The 21,323-nt window shown below is 42.9% G+C and overlaps 1 protein-coding gene and 1 non-coding gene across 2 annotated transcripts in view; one reads left to right on the top strand and one right to left on the bottom strand.

Annotated features, from left to right (window-relative positions):
* Positions 1-4,511: 4,511 nt before the first annotated feature.
* Positions 4,512-21,323, top strand: part of LOC145541792 (uncharacterized) — a 284,540-nt gene continuing 267,728 nt past the window's right edge. Inside the window, exon 1 of the transcript XR_014079289.1 lies at positions 4,512-4,880. The gene's annotated coding sequence lies outside the window, so the exon portion shown is untranslated. The remainder of the gene's footprint in view (positions 4,881-21,323) is intronic.
* Positions 6,903-7,028, bottom strand: LOC145544050 (U6atac minor spliceosomal RNA). The gene has a single exon (XR_014081274.1). It is a non-coding gene; the product is annotated as a U6atac minor spliceosomal RNA (small nuclear RNA).

The raw sequence follows: 21,323 nt of genomic DNA, 5'->3' as shown, positions 1-21,323 counted from the left end.
GATCACGTAGGTCTCAGAAAGTGGGGACTCACAATACTAGAAACTGGAGCTTATCTCACCCACCCTTGTCCTGTTCTTTGCAATTGCCCTAGCCCCTGCAAACCCACAAGCCCACTTAATCATGCCTGTCCATATATAAACACTCTGTAACCCCTTTGTTTGGAGCTCAGAGCTTGGAGTGTTAACTCCTCTGGGCCCGCTGGCAAAATAAACCTGAGTTCTCCAACTCTCCAAGTGTGGTGCTTGGTTTCTCAAGTACTGGTTTCTACAACAATGATAGAATGTAATTCCTTGGGGAATTAGCCCTCCCTTGCTGAACAGGATTTTTCCATGCCTGGTTAACATACATATTTCGGTGTTACGAAAAGTAGAGACACTGTGCACATTTGCAAAAGGTGGGCCTCCATCTCTCTCACCTCCAGCTTCTGACTCCTCCACATTCATTGCCACGTCAAACAAAACTGACATAGGCACTGTGTTCCGTGTGCATGGGAACATATTTGCAATTCACCTGCATCTTTGACCTTGGCACAGGACTAGGTCATTGAAGTGAAGATTAATGAGACAATCACTTTTACAAGAAATATAAACAGCCTGACTCAGCTGTGTGAACAGCAGCTATGACATCCATTGCTCCTTAGGGTGGAGATTTTGTTCCTTGCATTCTGAGCGGTGGAAAGTCAATGAAAAGTGTTCTTTGAGGTAATCACTTCTAATGGAGAAAAGTAAATTAAGATACAGCTTGATATCATGACAACATTAAACAATGAAGTTGTCATTAAAGTCTTTTGAAAAACAGAATAGAGTGGATAAATAAGGTCTCAGCAGCGCCACTTACTAGCTCTGGTGTTCATTTAATTATAGACTTGAAGCCTCAGTTTCCTCATCTGTTAAATGGAAAGAATTATTCATGAAAAGGAAAGAAAAATCAATACTTAATATAAGAACCAGCTGTAGCCACTTTGGTATAGCTAGGAATTCAAATCTAATAGCTCTTTATTTATGAAAAATACTTTATCAAAGTATTGAGAATCAAAGGTAAGAATTTCCAGAGTCATGGTCTGAAAAGAGAAGGTTAAAAACAAACTGAAGAAAGGAATTGCTCTGCAAATCAAAGTAAGAGAAAATTTAGGCCCAGAATAAAGGGGTGGAGAGCTGTCTGAAAGGAAAGATGGAGGCCTTGTTGGCAGTGAGAAGGTTCTGACAAAATGGCAGCAGGTGAATAAGAAGTTCCCTGTGGTGAAAAGTGCTTAGTAGATTTCTATGAACAAGAACATCTGAATGGCAGTTAAAGTAGTTTTCTACCTGCAGTGTAATTATCTTCCATTTTCCCCCAAACTTCAAAAATGTCTGCAATACTGAGCAGTCTGGTGTGAATAGTGAATTGTCAGGATGAAGAAAGGCTGTCCATAGAGTGACAGTCAGGTGGGGCACAGCACTCGAGAGGATCAGACAGCATCCGGCCAGCAGATGGCAGCAGGGTAGGCTGACACTGACCGGGGGCTGCAAACTTCCCTCATAAGGGCCTCCTCTGAAGCAGAACAGAACTCATCTCTCCATTCTCCACCCCAAGCTTGTCTCCCCTGGAAATACATGGAACCATTGAATGCTCCCTTCTGAACCACGCAGAAGGGAGACTTGAGTCTTCTTGTTTGTATGTTCAAGTGAAATGTGACCCCAGAAGGGTGGCAGACCCAGATGCATCAGGGCTTCAAAGCTGTCATAACTGCCTCAAAGAGATGCAGTGAGGACTGTGTGAAATAAAAGCTATAAAAGTAATTGGAAAACTTTACAGTATCAATAACATACAAAGTAGGGTCCTATTAGATCTGAATTATTAGATCTCAAGTCTGTAACCCTTTTCTTCCAAGCAAATGCAAAGCCACCAGATTTGTAGTTCACTAGGGTTCATTAGCGGAGAAGGCAATGGCAACCCACTCCAGTACTCTTGCCTGGAAAATCCCATGGACGGTGGAGCCTGGTGGGCTGCAGTCCATGGGGTTGTGAAGAGTCAGACACAACTGAGCTACTTCACTTTAACTTTTCACTTTCCTGCATTGGAGAAGGAAATGGCAACCCACTCCAGTGTTTTTGCCTGAAGAATCCCAGGGAAAGGGGAGCCTGGTGGGCTGCCATCTATGGGGTTGCAAAGAGTCGGACATGACTGAAGTGGCTTAGCAGCAGCAGCCGCAGGGTTCATTAGAAAGGGTTATAGTAAGTTATACCTGACAATTGTTATGATATTCAGATAACCAAACATGTAGCTTCCAAGCTTACTTTATATATCAAATAATTAGTTGAGTGTATATTGAGAGATACCATGGAGAGATGGATACAAAAGCAATACTAGTACATAGCCACCAAGCACAAAGATTATAATGAAGGATTAAATTAACAAAAACTTGAAGATCAAGAAAAGAATCTATTATATCTGGGTTCCAAGCCCAACCCTAGCACAAACTAACCGCAACCTTGAACAAATTATTCAGCCTCTTTGGGCTTCTTGTTCAGAACCGGAAAACAAAAATAAATAAATCAGCTCTGTCCTACCTGCCTCCCTGCACTGTTAGAAGGCTAGAGTGAGTTAATACATATAAAGACCCTTTCAGAACTATGAGATACTTGGAAAAATAGATCATCGCTGCTACAAAGTCTCTTTTGAGTGTTTTTTTCTTTGTCTGTTGTATATCTATTTGGTGTTAGGCGAACTCTGCAGCAGCCTGATCATGCCGCATAAAATGTCTGATCTCTTTAAAAACACTCAGAGATAAATCATTCACCCTGCATCCTCCTGAAGAGGGGTTGGTTCTGCCCCACTCCCATGCGCTGGAGAACAGAAGTGCAGAGAGCAGCCTAGAGGGAGTAGTGATTCAGCTCAAGATCACATCTGATTGTTTTTGTAGGGATAAGAATGGGAAGAGAATACAAAATACCGGAAAATAGCAATAGGATTAGTATAGCTATACTGTGGACTTTTTTTCTTTTAATTGGAAGACAATTGCTTTACAATGCTGTGTTGGTTTCCGCCAAACAACACTGTGAATCAGCCAAAAGTAAACATATCCCTCTTTCCTCTTGAACCTCACTCCCACTCCCCATCCCATCCCACCCCTCCGGATTGTCACGGAGCACCCAGTTGAGCTCCCGGTGTTATACAGCAACTTCCCAATAGCCATCTATTTTACATATGGTAATATATATGTCTCAGGGGTACTCTCTCAATTAGTCCCACAGTCTCCCTCCCCTACTGTGTCTGCAAGTCTATTCTCTTTGTCTGTGTCTCTCTACCTCCCCTGCAAATAGGTTCATCAGTACTATTTTTCTAGATTTCATACATATGCTTTAATATACAACATTCAGATCCCTTTTTTATGTCTTCAATGTTTCATTTTTGAAGATGGGTAGGATGGGGGGAGTCAGAGGGAGGTCTAAGAGGGAGAGGATATATGTACACATATTGCAGAATCACTTCATTGGACAGAAGAAACTAGCACAGCATTGTAAAGTAATCACACTCTGATAAAAATTTTTTAAATTTAAAATTAGGAAAAAATATACTCTTTGTAACACTTTTCAGTGCACAGAGCATTCTCACTACTGCTCTGTGAAGCTTAGAGAATGCTACTAATGATCCCATTTTACAGCTGAGGAAACTGAGGCTTGGAGAGACAACAAAGGCTGCAGAATCAACATACTGTTTCCATTACTGGGCTCTCCCTCCCAGGAAAAAAGGAAATGCTGCTCCAGAGAGGAGCTAAGAGGAGAGTCAGGATCAAGCAAAGGGTTCATCTGAAGACTCTTCTAGAAAGAACCAAGACGAGGCTATGACAGTAGACAAGACTGCTTCAGCTTCTGAAAGCAGTGGTTAATATGACCAAAGACTTGTAAGATGGTGTCGTTTGTACCTCTGAGAAGCAGTCTTTGTATATTCATGAATGCAAAAGAGAGAAACCCTTCGTACCCCCTCAAGAGGAAAAACCAAGCCTCAAAGCAAACAGACGTGGTAGGGGTGGCTGGAGCACTTCCAGGTACCTGGAAGTCACAAGTTTTAACTGTGGTTTTTGTAACCAAGCAAGACCCTATGGGGCCTTGTTGTAAAAGACCCCTCACCCTCTCCTTGTCCTCTGCCTACTTTGTCTGTAGAAAAAGTTTAGCTTCCTGGGCCTTCCCTGAGTTCCAAAGAGTAAATATAATCAGAAAGTGAAAAAATGCAAAAAGAAAGGAAAAGAAAATAATAATAGCTTAGCCATTAAACAAAGTCAAGGGCATTTTTAGTTCTTCTTCAAGGACAATGGATACTATTCTGAGCCATGTCCTTTGAGTTGTTTTAGATACTGAAACCCCCATCAGATAGAAGAAGTTAACTGTATGCTGTCTATATAGATCCCAGATGGGTTGGAACCAGAAGGTTGATGATGTTGACTCCCAATTACCTCACCACCAACCAATCAGAAGAATGTTTGTGAATGGATCCCACACCCCACAACGCCCCTCCCACACTATATCTTTATGAACATTTCCCTGAAAGCTTTCAGGGAGTTCAGACCTTTTAAGCACTACCTGCTCTAGGCTCCTGCTTGGTGCCTGCAGTAAATGCTGCACTTGCCCTAACCACGACCTGGTGTCAGTAGAGTGGCCTTACTGCTTGTGGGCAAGCAGATCCAAGTCATGTTTTGTAACAATCTGATGACCTTAAAAGCAGTCAAGATGTTATAGAAGAGAGTATTATTCTGAAAAAGTTATTTCAAGCCAATAAAATTAAGCAGCATCTTGGGGAAACCAGGCCTGCATGAGAGCAAGCACCTTGTGTCTAGTCTGGTAGTGGGTCCTGGCCAAGGACACGAAAATGCTGTAACATTACTGAGAAGCAAGACACTAAGGTAAGCCAGAGATGCAAACTGTAATTTACTGTAGTTAAACACTGCTTGTCACACTGAAGACTCATAATCTAAGGTATTTAAGAAATGCATGATTGAATCAAGCCTGCCTCTCAGTGGCAGTAGTACACTACTGTGCACACATTGGTACAGCCTTGTGCATGCGTGCATGCTCAGTTGTGTCTGACTCTTTGCGACCCCGTGGACTATAGCCTGTCAGGCTCCTCTGTCCACAGGGATTCTCCAGGCAAGAATACTGGAGTGGGTTGCCATGCCCTCCTTCAGGGGCTCTTCCCAAACTAGGGATTGAAACCAGGTCTCCTGCATTGCAGGCGGATTCTTTACCACTGTACCACCTGGAAACAGCCTCAGGAAACTGCAACTTGTTCATAGCTAGCAAATCCACTAAAGAACATAGACCTGCCCCATCGATCCTACTTCTTGGAGTTTATCTTATCTACATACCTGCAAGATGGGTACAAGATGACATGTATATGAGTTTATTCAGTGCAGTTTTGCTTATATCAAAGATTGGAAATAATCCAGTGTTTCTTAAGAGAAGACTAGTTAAATAGCTTACAGTTAAATCATTTAAATAGCTAACGACTAGTTAAATAGTTTAAACAACCAAAGAAGGGAATACTGGGCAATCACTTTTTTTTTTTCTGTGTTGGGTCTTCGTTGTGGCACCCAGGGGCTTCTCTAGTTGTGATGGAGGAAACGGACAGAACAGGCTCCATCTTGAGAGCAGGACTCCATGTTGGGCCGGACTGTGGACTTTGAGCTGTATGCTCAGTATCTATGGAAACAACAAACCAACTGGAAAACCAGACCCCCACCCCCACCCCATGGAAAAGCCCCAGGGTTCGTACCTAGACTCTCCATTGCATAAAAGAATACCCTAATTGTCTGTGTAACCAAATAGAATCATAAATTCTATTATGTTTATTGGGGTATGACCACAGGCCTATTGATAATTGTCCACTGTTAACTACCTAGGCCTAAGGCATAAGAATCACAGGTTAACTTTGATTGTATCTTTGTTTTCCTTTGTTCAGACTAGTTTCAGCGAATTTGGGGAGGTGGGTTTGGGCACATACACTTAGGGTATATAAGGTTTTCTCAAAAACTGGTCTGGGCCCTTGGCTAAGAGGAGACTCTGCCTTGGGCCCACTGGTGTAATAAACTGCACTCCACTATCTGCATTGTCCTTTTGAGTGAGTTTGTTCCTGGAACGCGTGGCTACAATGGTGACTCTGGAGCTCCTGAGCACAAGGACTCAGTATTTGAGTCATGCAGGTTTAGTTGCCCCAGGGCATGTGGGATCTTAGTTCCTGGACCAGGGGTTGAATCTGTGTCCCCTGTGTTGGAAGGCAGATTCTTAAGCACTAAACTGCCAGGGAAGTCCCTGGACAACCTTTTTTTTTTTTTTCAGTCAAGCTTTTAATGGAAAGATCATAAAATAATAGTTTCTCATCACTGTACGTTAAGACTGCATACTCTGAATTGATTTCTTTTAAAAAGAAGAAAAATGTGGTGCTTTCTATATACTAACATGGAAATTTTTCTCAAAAAATGAAATGAAAAAAAGCAGTGTACAAAACAGTCAATATAGTATACTACCTTTTCAATGTGAAAGTAAGGAAAACAGAAATCTGTATTTGTATTTTCTTCTTTTGCTTTTCAAATCTTCCCACCCCCTGCCCACTCCTCCCCCCCACTCCACCACACCCCCACACCATACACCCACACTAAAAAACAATAAAAATGGTTGCCTATTTGGGGTAGGGTGGGAGGATGGGGGATGGAGGCCGGGTGAATTTGTGGAGCAGTGTCTAACTCTTTGCAACACTTTGGCATGTAGCCCACCAGGCTTCTCTGTCCATGGGATTTCCCAGGCAAGAATACTGGAGTGGGTTACCATTTCCTTCTCCAGATCTTCTCAACCCAGGGATCGAACCTACATCTCTTATGTATCCTGCATTGCAGGCAGATTCTTTACCTGCTGAGCCATCAGGAAAGCCCCATGAACAGTGGTTGGATGCCATGAAGTAGGTGGCAATGCCTTAACCGTATGCATGTTGTCAGGCTCGAGAGTTTCTTCCATCCTTGTCAAGGGGAGTGCTAACCTTCTCTCCTTTCATACAACACATGGTACCTTTTAAGACACAACCATTTTTTTTTTTAATATCAAATCTAGAAGTGGAAGCATCAGTGGCTCTGGGCATGAGAACAGCATGGGTAGAGGCAGGGGAGCCCTGAAGGCTCACAGTAGGAGATGCCGTGTTCTCCTGAGACCTCACATTCTCACACATCAGAACCTTGAAAGATGCCTGCCTACCATGGCCCCAGTTCACTTCGAAGAGGCTGACAGACAGTGAGGGCTAGAAGCAAATGTAACAAATTCCTTTGCTGGGTCAGGAAGATCCCCTGGAGAAGGAAATGGCAACCCACTCCAGTATTCTTGTCTGGGGAAAGCCCATGGACAGAGGAATCTGGCAGGTTACAGTCCGTGGGATGGTGAAGAGTCAGACACGACTGGAACAAATTCCTTTAGGCCACCCCATTGCTCAGGATTTGGAATATTATACTTCCAGAACATGACATTCTTTTTTGTTTTAATTGAAGTGTAGTTAACTTACAAGATTATATTACTTTCAGATATATAACATAGTAATTCTATATTTTTATAGACTTAACTCCACACACTTATTATAAACTATTGAGTGTATTCCCTGTGCTGTACATGAAAACCTTGTAACTTACTGATTTTATCCTAGTAGTTTGTACCTCTTAATCCCCTTTCCCTATTTTGTCCCTCCCCCACCCTTCCCTCCTCTATAACCATGAGTTTGTTCTCTGCATCTGTGAGTCTATTTCTATTTTGTTATAATGACTCTTTTCTTCTTAAATTTTCTAGATTCCATGTGTATGTGAAAGGATGCAGTATTTGTCTTTCTCTGTCTGATTTGTTTCACTAAGCATTATACCCCCCAGTCCATCCATGGACATGAATAACATTCTTAAATTATTAACTATATTAATATTAAATATAAAATACAACTAATAATTGATATATGCTGACAGTGATTAATATTTACATAAATAATTCCATTGAATTTGAGAGAAGCAAAAGATAGAGCATTGAAGGTACTTCTGTGTTTGTGCATAAATATATACTATAGGTATGTGAAGTTTTTAAGGCATTTTCAGAGATATTTTTCACTCTGTGACCCTCCTTGTCCCTGGAGCTTTCAGACCATGGGTCTAACTAGGTGTTTCAGGGTGGGATTAGCTCCCAAGCAGAGAAAAGTCACAGTGGATTTTGTTTTGACAAGAAGCTGGGAAGCCCAGGATTATTTAGAAAGAAAGTCACATTTAAGATGCTTTCAACCTATCAGGTATGAAGATGGGAAGATCCAGATGACAGAATTTCTTTAGGAGTTGTGGGAAGGAAGAGGGATAGAGACAAAGATTGTGAAGTTTTCATTTTTGGTACATCTCTGGAAGGCACAGGTAGTCTACAAACATCCAGACAGGTACGGAGGAGGCAGGGAACAAGACCTGACAGCCACTGGCAGCTCCCACAGGTACAGTGGAAGAAGCGTCCAGAAGACATCCCCCGATGTGGCCTAATATGTGTCTCCCCATAAATACATATGTTGAAGCCTTAAACTCCTATGAGACACTGTTTGGAATTAGTAACTTTACGGATGTAATGAAAGTTACTCCCAGTGTCCTTACAGAAGAGGAAGAGACCTTAGGGAGGTACATACACAGAAAAGATGTCATATGAGGATGCAGTGAGAAGGTGGCCATCTGCAAGCCAAGAAGAGAGGTCTCACCAAGAACCAACCCTACCAGCTCCTTCATCTTGGACTTCCAGCCTCCAGAAATAAACTCCTGACGTTTAAGCCACTCAGTGTGAGGAATCCTGTTATGGCAGCCCAAGGTAATCAAGACACTTCCAAGCAGCCCCATTGTTGGATGGGCTGTCCCAGCACTAGCAGCAGGAGCTGGCTTTGTGTGGCATGTAGGGTGTGGCGTGTAGGGTCTCAGAGGCCCTAATGGGGGTCTTGGAGATGCTTCAAAGCCATATGGCCAAGCAGAAGGCTAGGGACCTTCAAGATAATTTAGAACTTTGAAACTGGATGTGAAATGTGGAAGCTAATGTCTGCAGCATAAATACCAGCCCATCAGACCATCTGGACAATTTCATCAATTCCAGGTCAGTGGTACCAGTCCCATACATGCCAGTCCTGCCTCACTGTACCAGAAGTCAGGGAGCCCCCAGGAGATGCCCTGTGGATGCAAGACTCCCCATTTTCCCTCCACTGCCCAGGTCCCCTAAGCCACACCTCTCTCTCCATCTGTCCAAGGAAGGGAAAGGAAGAAGGTGGAGAGGGGCAGAAAAGGAAAGGCAGAATTTACTCCCAAAGAAACAAAATTACCTGGAGAGTTTATTCAAACTATAGGCTCAGACTGAGACTGCCAGATTAGACTAAATTAAGTACCTTCTGGGACACCACCCTTATGGCAGAAAGCAAAGAAGAACTAAAGAGCCTCTTGATGAAAGTGAAAGAAGAGAGTGAAAAAGTTGGCTTAAAGCTCAACGTTCAGAAAACTAAGATCATGGCATCTGGTCCCATCACTTCGTGGGAAATAGATGGGAAACAGTGGAAACAGTGTCAGACTTTATTTTTGGGGGCTCCAAAATCACTGCTGACGGTGATTGCAGCCATGAAATTAAAAGACGCTTACTCCTTGGAAGGAAGGTTATGGCCAACCTAGATAGCATATTGAAAAGCAGAGACGTTACTCTGCCAACAAAGGTGTGTCTAGTCAAGGCTATGGTTTTTCCAGTGGTCATGTATGGATGTGAGAGTTGGACTGAGAAGAAAGCTGAGCGCCAAAGAATTGATGCTTTTGAACTGTGGTGTTGGAGAAGACTCTTGAGAGTCCCTTGGACTGCAAGGAGATCCAACCAGTCCATCCTAAAGGAGATCAATCCTGGGTGTTCATTGGAAGGACTGATGTTGAAGCTGAAACTCCAATACTTTGGCCACCTCATGCGAAGAGTTAACTCATTGGAAAAGACCCTAATGCTGGGACAGATTGGGGTCAAGAGGAGAAGGGGTCGACAGAGCAAGAGATGGCTGGATGGCATCACCGACTCAATGGACATGGGTTTGAGTAGACTCTGGGAGTTGGTGATGGACAGGGAGGCCTGGTGTGCTGTGATTCATGGGGTCGCAAAGAGTCGGACACAACTGAGCGACTGAACTGAACTGAACTGAACTGGGCTCCCCCCTCCCATAGGAAGGGGCCTCATAGGAAAATCATGTCAGTAACAAGCAGATTAAGGAAAACACATTTTTCTACACTGCTGAGTGTGATAAGTCATCCATGACTCCACTAGAGCTCTTTATGAGTACATACATCTATGTATGTGTCTGTATATGCATATATTTTATATAAAACTATCTAGTGCCTTACAAGATGGACATCTCAGTCAACAGAGGGATTAAATGCTGCCTAAATTTAAGAAAAATTTTCTCCTGATTAAAAATTGCCCTGGGAAGCCTACGATAGCACTTTTCCATTTATGTCCAAGGCATTTACCATCTGGTCACATGTCTAACAAACTACAGCCCAAGGATACACTCACCCTTCCAACCAGGCAACACTGCTCCTCTGATCTCTGTGAACATCTCCCCTGCCCCTTTACAGGGGAAAATCTCATTCCTTTTGGGCTATCCCGCTCATACACTGAAGATACATGAATGAGACCCTTAATCTACTTGAGGCTTACCTTTCCCACAACACGCCACACTACTGCTGGATACAGACAACATAATGGCTTATGAACCTCACTGCAGGTCAGTAATAACAAAGAGGAGAAATCTAATTGGGTGGTTAAATCCCCCCATATGGCCCCCATTTTGGTTTTGCTTTTTCAAAGCAATTGCAAGTGTTTTAGCGCTGAGAAGCAATTCAAAACAAAACAGAAATGTCTTTTTTAAAAAGATTTTTGTTTTTTAAGATCTCAACAAGTATTTATAGGCCCCTATGCCTAATGAATGGGGAAACAATGGAAACAGTGACAGACTTTATTTCCTTGGGTTCCAAAATCACTGCAGATGGTGGTAACAGGAGTCATGAAATTAAAAGATGCTTACTCCTTGGAAGAAAAGCTATGACAAACCTAAACAGCATATTAAAAAGAAGAGGTGTTATTTTGCCAACAAAGGTCTGTCTAGTCAAAGCTATGGTTTTTCCAGTAGTCATGCATGGATGTGAGAGTTGGACCATAAAGACGGCTAAACGCTGAAGAATTGATGCTTTTTAACTATGGTGTTGGAGACTCTTCAGAGTCCTTTGGATTGCAAGGAGATCAAACCAATCAATCATTAAGGAAATCAACCCTGAATATTCATTGGAAGGACTGATGCTGAAGCTGAAATTCCAATACTTTGGCCACCTGATGCAAAGAGCTAACTCATGATACTGATGCTGGGAAAGATTGAAGGCAGGTGGAGAAGGGGACGACAGAGGACAAGATGGCTGGATGGCATCACTGACTCAATGGACATGAATTTGAGCAAACTCTGGGAGATGGTGAAAGACAGGGAAGCCTGGTGTGCTGCAGTCCATGAGGTCACAAAGAGTCGGACACGACTGAGTGACTGAACAACATACCTAAAGGAAGGGGCTTCCCAGGTGGTGCTAGTGGTTAAGAATCCACCAGCCAATGCAGGAGACAGGAGACATAAAAGAGATGTGGGTTCGATCCCAGGGTCAGAAAGATCCTCCAGAGAAGGAAATGGCAATCCACTCCAGTATTCTTGCCTGGAGAATTCCATGGACAGAGGAGCCTGGCAAGCTACAGTCCATGGGGTTGCAAAGAGTTGGACACAACTTAGCGACTAAGCGTGAGCATGATCACTAAAGAAGGAGGCAGGCAACCCCAGAACCCCAGGCACCTCAGCAGGATCTGCCCTGGCTCTGACCTCAGGAGGACACCTGTGTTCATCCAAAGAGGTCAGGTACCAGGAAACACAGTGGGAAATTCACAAGGTGCTGGCAACTAGAGAGAGGTGCTAGAGTGGGAACCAAGAGGGAGGGTCAAAGCCAGGAGACATTAATAGGAGAAAGAGGATGATGGAGAGGAAAAAAAAATGAGTTTCTAAAAAGCAAGGGGAAATAAGGGTGGTGTGGGGAGGGGGAGGTTGCAAAGCAGGTCAAGATGAGTTTGGGATGAATTTCACAAGCCCTGGCATGTGGTCTATCTGCTTAGTTTTTGCCTTAGTTTCTCCCTATGCTGGGATAGGACTTTCAGTGACCTTACAGTCTTGGGGGACACAGAGGGTTGACCTACAGGACGAAACCTTGTTACACAAGGTAGCCTCACAGGGGACCAAGAGAGGGGCAGAGATGGTGATTTACAAGGTACCAAAAGGAGGAGCATCTTGTTAGGGCTTTCAGGGGAGACTTGAGTGGGGCTGGAGAGATGGGAGCCAGAGGACACATTGCAATGCTGCCTCTCTTTCCTGACCCAGAGAGGCCATGAGGCTCTTCTCCTTGACCTCAGTCAGGCTCAGGAAATGCAGGTCCCCTGACATCCCTCTCAGAAGGCTCTGACCCTGCTCCGTCAAATAAAGAAGGGACCAGCCATATATGCTACCGAAATTGAAATTTTAATAATTAAAGTTAAACAAAAAATTCAGTTCTACCAGCTAGTTGCAAATTATTGGGCAACACAGAAAGTGAACTTTTACATCACCAGAGAAAAAGTTCTGTTGGATGTGCTGATCAAAAAAAACAAAACAAAACACTTAGCAGGTGATGGAGACCCCGTAACTATCAGTTTGGGCTCAAAGACTATGGGGATTTTGAACTGGGAAATTATGAAAGCAATTTTAATCTGAAAAATCTCAAAGTAAACATTTTAAGTTACTGAATTATTCATCCAAAGGATTTTCCTAAGAAATATCAAGGCAAGAACTCATGTGTTAGCAAATTCAGATAGTAGTTAAGATTCCCACAAAATAATAAAAGTTATTTCACTGATTTTCCTTGACTCTTTCCTACTAACATGTATGACAAATATGGGGAAAAAATCATGCTCCGAGTGGTTTACAAGAATCACAAAAATAACATCCCACTCACCAGGAAAATTTTGAAAATATATGCTTTTTTGCCTCTGCCCACACAGTCACTTTATGTAGAGACCACAGTTGTTCATTTGTAAATGATTCACAGTGTTTGGGTGACCTCTGGGGTGGTCTGCAGACACACCCTCCCCATTAGCAATAATGAATGTTTTGATAGCTATCTGTGTGGGTTCATGCTTAAAGCAGACAGGGCCATCCTTTGACCCTAAATAAAGACCTCGAATGTACCTGTCATATTTTGCATATATAAATCAGCCAAAAAGATTTCAAAACTTCCACCTGGCTGTTGGCAAAATATGTCACAGAGATTGATGAATGATCACATGATGGTTTGGAAAGCCACCTGCAACTCATCAGAAGCCTCAGAAACCAGCTCTGCAAAGAACAACCCCGTTGATCTCAGATCAAAGAAGGAAAAGCAGAGGGAAAAATCCAGACAAATCTTTCACTCCATTGTCTGCTGACTTCCTTAAAACAAAAAAATTTACCCAACGACATTGTGGCAATATATTATATCCTCAGTCTTTTCACAGACTCTCCTTTAGTCCTCCAATCATTCCATCTATGACTCATGGGTGATTCTTCAATGAACGAAATGATTTCTTTTTGAATATGATTCTTTCCCCTTGTCACAAAGATACAAAATAGTGATTGATTCTGAACTCTGGGGTCTGAGTTGGTCAGTTCTTTTTTGTTGTTACGGTAGTTACCCAGAAGGGGGAAAAAAGCAGTGAGAAAAACCAAAATGAAGACTTCATTTGGATTTTCTTACGGGATGATGATTCTTATGCCTGGTTAACATGTTAATTGTTTTCCATTCCCTTGTAGCTCAGTCGGTGAAGAATCTGCCTGCAGTGCAGGAGACTCGGGTTCGATCCCTGGGTTAGGAAGATCCCCTGGTGAAGGAAATGGCAACCCACTCCAGTAGCCTTGCCTGGAAAATCTCATGGACAGAGGAGCCTGGTGGGCTGCAGTCCATGGGGTCGCAAAGAGTTGGACACGACTGAGCGACTAATCAGTCAGTTCAGTCGCTCAGTCGTATCCGACTCTCTGCGACCCCATGAATTGCAGCACGCCAGGCCTCTCTGTCCATCACCAACTCCCGGAGTCTACCCAAACCCATGTTCATCAAGTCGGTGATGCCATCCAACCATCTCATCCTCTGTCGTCCCCTTCTCCTCCCGCCCCCAATCCTACCTAGCATTAGGGTCTTTTCCAATGAGTCAACCCTTCGCATGAGGTGGCCAAAGTATTGGAGCTTCAGCTTCAACATCAGACCTTCCAATGAACACCCAGGATTGATCTCTTTTAGGATGGATTGATTGGATCTCCTTGCAGTCCAAGAAACTCTCAAGAGTCTTCTCCAACACCACAGTTCAAAAGCATCAATTCTGCGGCGCTCAGCTTTCTTCACCGTCCAACTCTCACATCCATACATGACCACTGGAAAAACCATAGTCTTGACTAGACGGACTTTTGTTGGCAAAGTAATGTCTCTGCTTTTAAACATGCTATCTAGGTTGGCCATAACCTTCCTTCCAAGTAGTAAGCGTCTTTTAATTTCATGGCTGCAGTCACCATCAGCAGTGATTCTGGAGCCCAAAAAAGTAAAGTCTGACACTGTTTCCACTGTTTCCCCATCTATTTCCCATGGAGTGATGGGACCAGATGCCATGATCTTAGTTTTCTGAACGTTGAGCTTTAAGCCAACTTTTTCACTCTCCTCTTTCACCTTCATCAAGAGGCTCTTTAGTTCTTCTTCACTTTCTGCCATAAGGGTGGTGTCATCCACATATCTGAGGTTATTGATATTTCTCCCGGCAATCTTGATTCCAGCTTGTGTTTCTTCCAGCCCAGCGTTTCTCATGATGTACTCTGCATAGAAGTTAAATAAGCAGGGTGACAATATACAGCCTTGATGTCCTCCTTTTCCTATTTGGAACCAGTCTGTTGTTCCATGTTCAGTTCTAACTGTTGCTTCCTGACCTGCATACAGGTTTCTCAAGAGACAGGTCAGATGGTCTGGTATTCCCATCTCTTTCAGAATTTTCCACAGTTTATTGTGATCCACACAGTCAAAGGCTTTGGCATAGTCAATAAAGCAGAAATAGATGTTTTTCTGGAACTCTCTTGCTTTTTCAATGATCCAGCGGATATTGGCAATTTGATCTCTGGTTCCTCTGCCTTTTCTAAAACCAGCTTGAACATCTGGAAGTTCACGGTTCACGTATTGCTGGAGCCTGGCTTGGAGAATTTTGAGCATTACTTTACTAGCATGTGAGATGAGCGACTAATACTTACTCACTAATACTTAGCACTGGGCTTAGCACATTCTTGTATGTTCTTGCTGCTGCTAAGTCACTTTGATCATGTCCAACTCTGTGCTACCCTGTAGACCATAGCCCACCAGACTCCTCTGTCCATGGGAATCTCCAGGGAAGATTACTGGGGTGGGTTGCTGTGCCCTCCTCCAGGGGAATTTTCCAGACTCAGAGATTGAACATGTGTCTCTTACATCTCCCACATTGGCAGTCAGGTTCTTTACCACTAGCGCCACCTGGGAAGCCCTGTGTGTTCCTATTTGATCTTAATAACAACACCATGAGGAGATGCCATTGGAAAAGGGGGAGACTGAGTCTCAGAGAAATGAAATATCCAAAGTCATACAAGGGGTAGAGCCGAAGCAGGTTTATTGGATGCCAGACCTGGACTGATGTCAGTGAAGTTGAAAGTTACTCTCCCAGAGAAGAGGAGAAGGCAGAGAATAAACAGAATGTAAACCAAGCTGGATATTCCTAAGGAGGAGATGAGAGTATGGCTGGCAAGGGGACTGGAGAACTGAGACCAGCAACATTTACATGTCAACAAGGATAATGCCCACCATAGCTTCGTGAATTTTCCTAACATTATATAATTTATCAAGTAGTTCACCTTTGGATTCATCCTTTGCTATTTCTCTGTGGCATAAAAAAATCAGTAGGGATTCTGTATTGTTTGGAAGGCAACAGATGGGAGATAAAGAAAAATGTTGCCCTTCTCTGCAGGATTTCATAAAGGAGGATGGCCTTGTGCCCGGATCTACAAGAGAAAACAGGAATTGACCTCCCAGAAAGGCCTGAGGGGACAGGGGAGCTCATACATCCTCATGATCCATCTCTGGGCAGAATGGGTTTGCCATAGTGTCCAGCAGCATCTTTTTCTTTTTTTTACTGCAAGTATTGTATAATAGCAAAATATAGAAAATATCTTAAACATCTAATAAAATATGGTTCCTCCATACAATCAGTTCAGTTCATTCGCTCAGTCGTGTCCAACTCTCTGCGACCCCATGAATTGCAGCATGCCAGGCCTCCCTGTCCATCACCAACTCCCGGAGTCTATCCAAACCCATGTTCATCGAGTCGGTGATGCCATCCAACCATCTCATCCTCTGTCGTCCCCTTCTCCTCCCGCCCCCAATCCTACCCAGCATCAGAGTCTTTTCCAATGAGTCAACCCTTCGCATGAGGTGGCCAAAGTATTGGAGTTTCAGCTTCAACATCAGACCTTCCAATGAACACCCAGGATTGATCTCTTTTAGGATGGATTGATTGGATCTCCTTGCAGTCCAAGGGACTCTCAAGAGTCTTCTCCAACACCACAGTTCAAAAGCATCAATTCTGCGGCGCTCAGCTTTCTTCACCGTCCAACTCTCACATCCATACATGACCACTGGAAAAACCATAGTCTTGACTAGACGGACTTTTGTTGGCAAAGTAATGTCTCTGCTTTTAAATATGCTATCTAGGTTGGCAATAACCTTCCTTCCAAGGAGTAAGCGTCTTTTAATTTCATGGCTGCAGTCACCATCAGCATACATATTCCACACAATTGGATACTATAAAGTCATTAAAGAGAATGAGATAGATTTACATGTATTGATGTAAAACATCTCCAAGATGTATTGTTTAGTGAAAAAAGAAAGACATAAATGCTTCTCTGTAGTGTGATATGGTTTGTTTTTGAAAATAGAAATGTGCACATATAATAAAGTGGCTTTCACCCAATTCTCCTGGGGGAAAATCTCAAGCTAGTATGGTCCAGTGTTAGTCAAATCACATACTAGGGTAAAAATGCCCTTCTACATCACTCTGCCCTGACAGATTCTAGAGCCACACTCCTTTGCTTTCAGCTCTGTGGGTTTACTAGGGTCTTGAGTTTTGAAAGGGGGCTTACCCAAATTTTTTTTTAAGTTGCTTAGTCATGTCTGACTCTTTGCAACCCCATGAACTATACAGTACATGGAATTCTCTAGGCCAGAATACTGGAGTGGGTAGCCTTTCCCTTCTCCAGGGGATCTTCCCAACCCAGGGATCGAACCCAGGTCTCCTGCATTGCAGGCAGATTCTTTACCAGCTAAGCCACAATGGAAGCCCAAGAATACTGTAATGTATAGTCTATCCCTTCTCCAGGGCATTTTCCAGACCTAGTAATCGAACTGAGGTCTCCTGCATTGCAGGCGGATTCTTTACCAACTGAGCTATCAGGGAAGCCCTTATCCAAATTAGATGGTTAGGTTAGTGCTGAAGTCTCAGAGTTCAGTCTTATAGATCAAGTTTACTTTGGTTGATGGGTTAATCTCCTCATCTAATTTTCGGGTGCCTGGGATGCCATTATGAAGGCTTTCCATTTAGTCTAAACTTTACTTTCTATGAGAATGAAAATGTGATAGGTAGAGTCATAAGATTTTAGGCCAGGAATAGTCAAAAGACTCTCTGATAAGTATAATGTCTGTGGATAGAAAGATAGGGAATAAAACCATCCTAGGAACAAATGTTGGCTCCCTCACTTACCCAGTGTGTGATTTAGGACAGGTTATTTAGACTCTCAGGGCTTCAGAGCTCTCCCTCTCATCTATAACTGGAAATTCTACCCATACATCATTTTACAATGAGAATCAATGATCTGACATATTGAAAATACCTGGTCCACAGTAGATGCTCTTATTGTTTTGGCAGGAGAAGAAACAGGCAGTAATTGGCACCTACTGTGTACCATATCCTCTCACAGAAGTCTGCTTTTTTAATTTTCACAACAGCCCATTTGGCTAGGGAGGATGCAGGATTAGAGAGGCTGAATGATTTGCCTGGGATCATATAGTTAGTCGGTGGTGGATACAAATTTCAAACTTGTACTGGGACCGTCATTTGGGTGATTTGCCTGGGATCATATAGTTAGTCGGTGGTGGATACAAATTTCAAACTTGTACTGGGACCGTCATTTGGGTGCTCCTTCTACTTCAGCACAGGATCTTGCAAGAAGGGAAAAATAAAGGCAGGGAAGAAGTGTTGCTTTGATCTTGTGTGACATAGGAGGCCATCTTCCCTGCCTCTGTGCAGAACCGATTCTGCTGCAAAACACTAGGATAAGTTCCCTTTGTCATGCTGCAGACTGGATGGCCTCTCAGTGTCTCTGCATCTTTTGGAACCTCTGCTCCATGCCAAGCGGGCAGAATTGATTACATTATTACAGGATAATGAGCAGATCCATGAAGCAAGCACTAGAACGAATTGGGTCTGGTTTGCTATAGGTTCATGTTTTCTGGGTGAACAACTTGTGAATTGAATTAAAACAAAGATATGTGACATTTGTGGCTTCTTTTGATCTTTTTAAACATTTTTATTTGTTTTTAATTGAAGGATAATTGGTTTACTTCCTTTGATCTTAGAGACTGATATGTTCTTTCAGATCTGTTCTGAGTGTTCTGGGTTATAAACCAAAAAGCTGAAGTGCCCAGTGCATGTTGCAATGACCTCTCTTACTGACATAAGGGGGTAAAAGGGAGGAGGTGGACACTGATAGAAAAGAGAGAGGGAGAAGGAAATTAATACTCATTTTGTGCCAACCATATGCTGGACACTGCATTAGGCACTTTATGTCTTTTATGGTACTGTTTGCAGAATTTTTATTATAACCTTTTTACACAGTAAGTAAGAACACTGGTACTTATAATTTAGCCTTCGATCTTCTCAGATGAATCCTTTTGTCAAACACAGAGGGGACTGAAAATGACTTTCAGCTGGGATTCAGATAGATCTGATAGCCTGGCAAGGGATACCTGCTGGAGCCTTTCTGCAATAAGTCTGAGGAGCCTCCTAGTAGAGAAGTCACAATAAGGGATTTGAGAGAGAACAGACATGTGTTTGCTAAGTAACTAAGATCCATTCTTGACCTCCTTTTAATTTAAAGAAACACAAGCATTGGTCAGGTCGGTTCAGTCACTCAGTCGTGTCCGATTCTTTGCAACCCCATGGATTGCAGCATGCCAGGTTTCCCCTTCCATCAACAACTTCCAGAGCTTACTCATGTCCATCGAGACGCTGATGCCATCTAACCGTCTCATCCTCTGTCATCCCCTTCTCCTCCTGCCTTCAATCTTTCCCAGCATCAGGGTCTTTTCAAATGAGTCAGTTCTTCGCATCAGGTGGCCAAAGTATTAGAGTTTCAGTTTCAGCATCAGTCCTTCCAATGAATATTCAGGACTTATTTCATTTCTTTGGGATTGGAATGAAAACTGACCCTTTCCAGTCCTGTGGCCACTGCTGAGTTTTCCAAATTTGCTGGCATATTGAATGCAGCACTTTCACAGCATCATCTTTTAGGATTTGAAATAGCCCAACTGGAATTCCATCACCTCCACGAGTTTTGTTCATAGTGATTCTTCGAAGCTAAGGCCCACTTGGCTTCGCATTTCAGGATGTCTGGCTCTAGGTGAGTGATCACACCATCGTGGTTATCTGGGTCATGAAGATCTTTTTTCTATAGTTCTTCGTGAATTCTTGCTACCTCTTTTTAATATCTTCTGCTTCTATTAGGTCCATACCATTTCTGTCCTTTATTGTGCCCATGTTTGCATGAAATAGTCCCCTGGTATCTCTAATTCTCTTGACAAGATCTCTAGTCTTCCCCATTCTATTGTTTCCTCTATTTCTTTGCATTGATCACTGAGGAAGGCTTTCTTATCTCTCCTTGCTATTCTTTGGAACTCTGTAGTCAAATGAGTATATCTTCCCTTTTCTCCTTTGCCTTTAGCTTCTCTTCTTTTCTCAGCTATTTGTAATACCTCCTCATATAACTATTTTGTCTTTTTGCATTTCTTTTTCTTGGGGATAGTCTTGATCACTGCCTCCTGTACAATATCATGAACCTCCATCCATAGTTCATCAGGTACTCTATCAGATCTCATCCCTTGAACCTATTTGTCACTTGTACTGTATAATTGTAAGGGTTATAAATCAATACATCTAGCTTAACATTTTCTCCCCCAGCTTTCCTTGAATGTAGGAGTGATCACGTTACTAAGTTCTGGCAGATTAGACGAAAACAGAAATCTGCCCAGAGATTCAGGGATCTTCCAGTTTTCAAATGGAAGAGGAGCCATGGAGGTAGTAACATCCTTCTCTCTTCCATCTTCACTTTGTCTTAAATGTGCATGTGATGTCTGGGGTGGCGGCAGCCACTTTATGACCATGAGGCAACAGTATGAAGGAAGAACAATAAACACCACAGAATTGGCAGACATGATTACTCTCCTCATCTACACCAACCACCTACCTACAGAATCCTTGTTACATGACAAAATTACATGCCTATTGGTTTAAGTCTCTGTTGGAATTTTCTACTACCTAAAGCCAAACATATTTATAACTGATGTACCCCGGTGATAAAGCCTTCCTTGGATGGGGAAGGAGGTTCTCATACAACATGAGTCTGTTGCTTTGATTTGCTCCCTTTCCCCACTAGACCATTGTCAAAACATTTAGGAAAATAGGGAACACATGGGAAAAACCAAAGGTAATAGAGCTCCTCCTCTGTAAACACTATACCCTTCTAACAATCTAACTTAAATGTGGAAGATATGCTACGAGTTAGGGCTCTAAGGGCTTCCCTGTTGGCTTAGATGGTAAAGAGTCCGCCTGCAATGCAGGAGACCTGGGTGAGATCTCTGGGTGATGAAGATCCCCTGGAGAAAGGAATGGCTACCCACTCCAGTATTCTTGCCTGGAGAATCCCATAAACAGAAGAGCCTGGTAGGCTACAGTCAATGGGGTCGCACAAAGTTGGACACAACTGAGCGACTAAGCTCACAGGGCATTTTAGGTTTAAAGTGATGGAAAATGTACACAAGCTGGTTTGAGCAAAATGAGGAACCAGTTGTTTCACATAACTGTCAATGCAGGGAGCATTCAGGCTTTAGGCATGGATGGATCCAGAAGCTCACACAATGTCATCA

Source organism: Giraffa tippelskirchi, chromosome 3 (genome assembly GCF_054371585.1).
Source record: "Giraffa tippelskirchi isolate mGirTip1 chromosome 3, T2T-mGirTip1v1.2.pri, whole genome shotgun sequence".
In the NCBI taxonomy this organism is placed as follows: Eukaryota; Metazoa; Chordata; class Mammalia; order Artiodactyla; family Giraffidae; genus Giraffa; species Giraffa tippelskirchi.
Note: the sequence above shows the minus strand (reverse complement) of the source record. Positions and strands in the feature narration are given on the sequence as shown.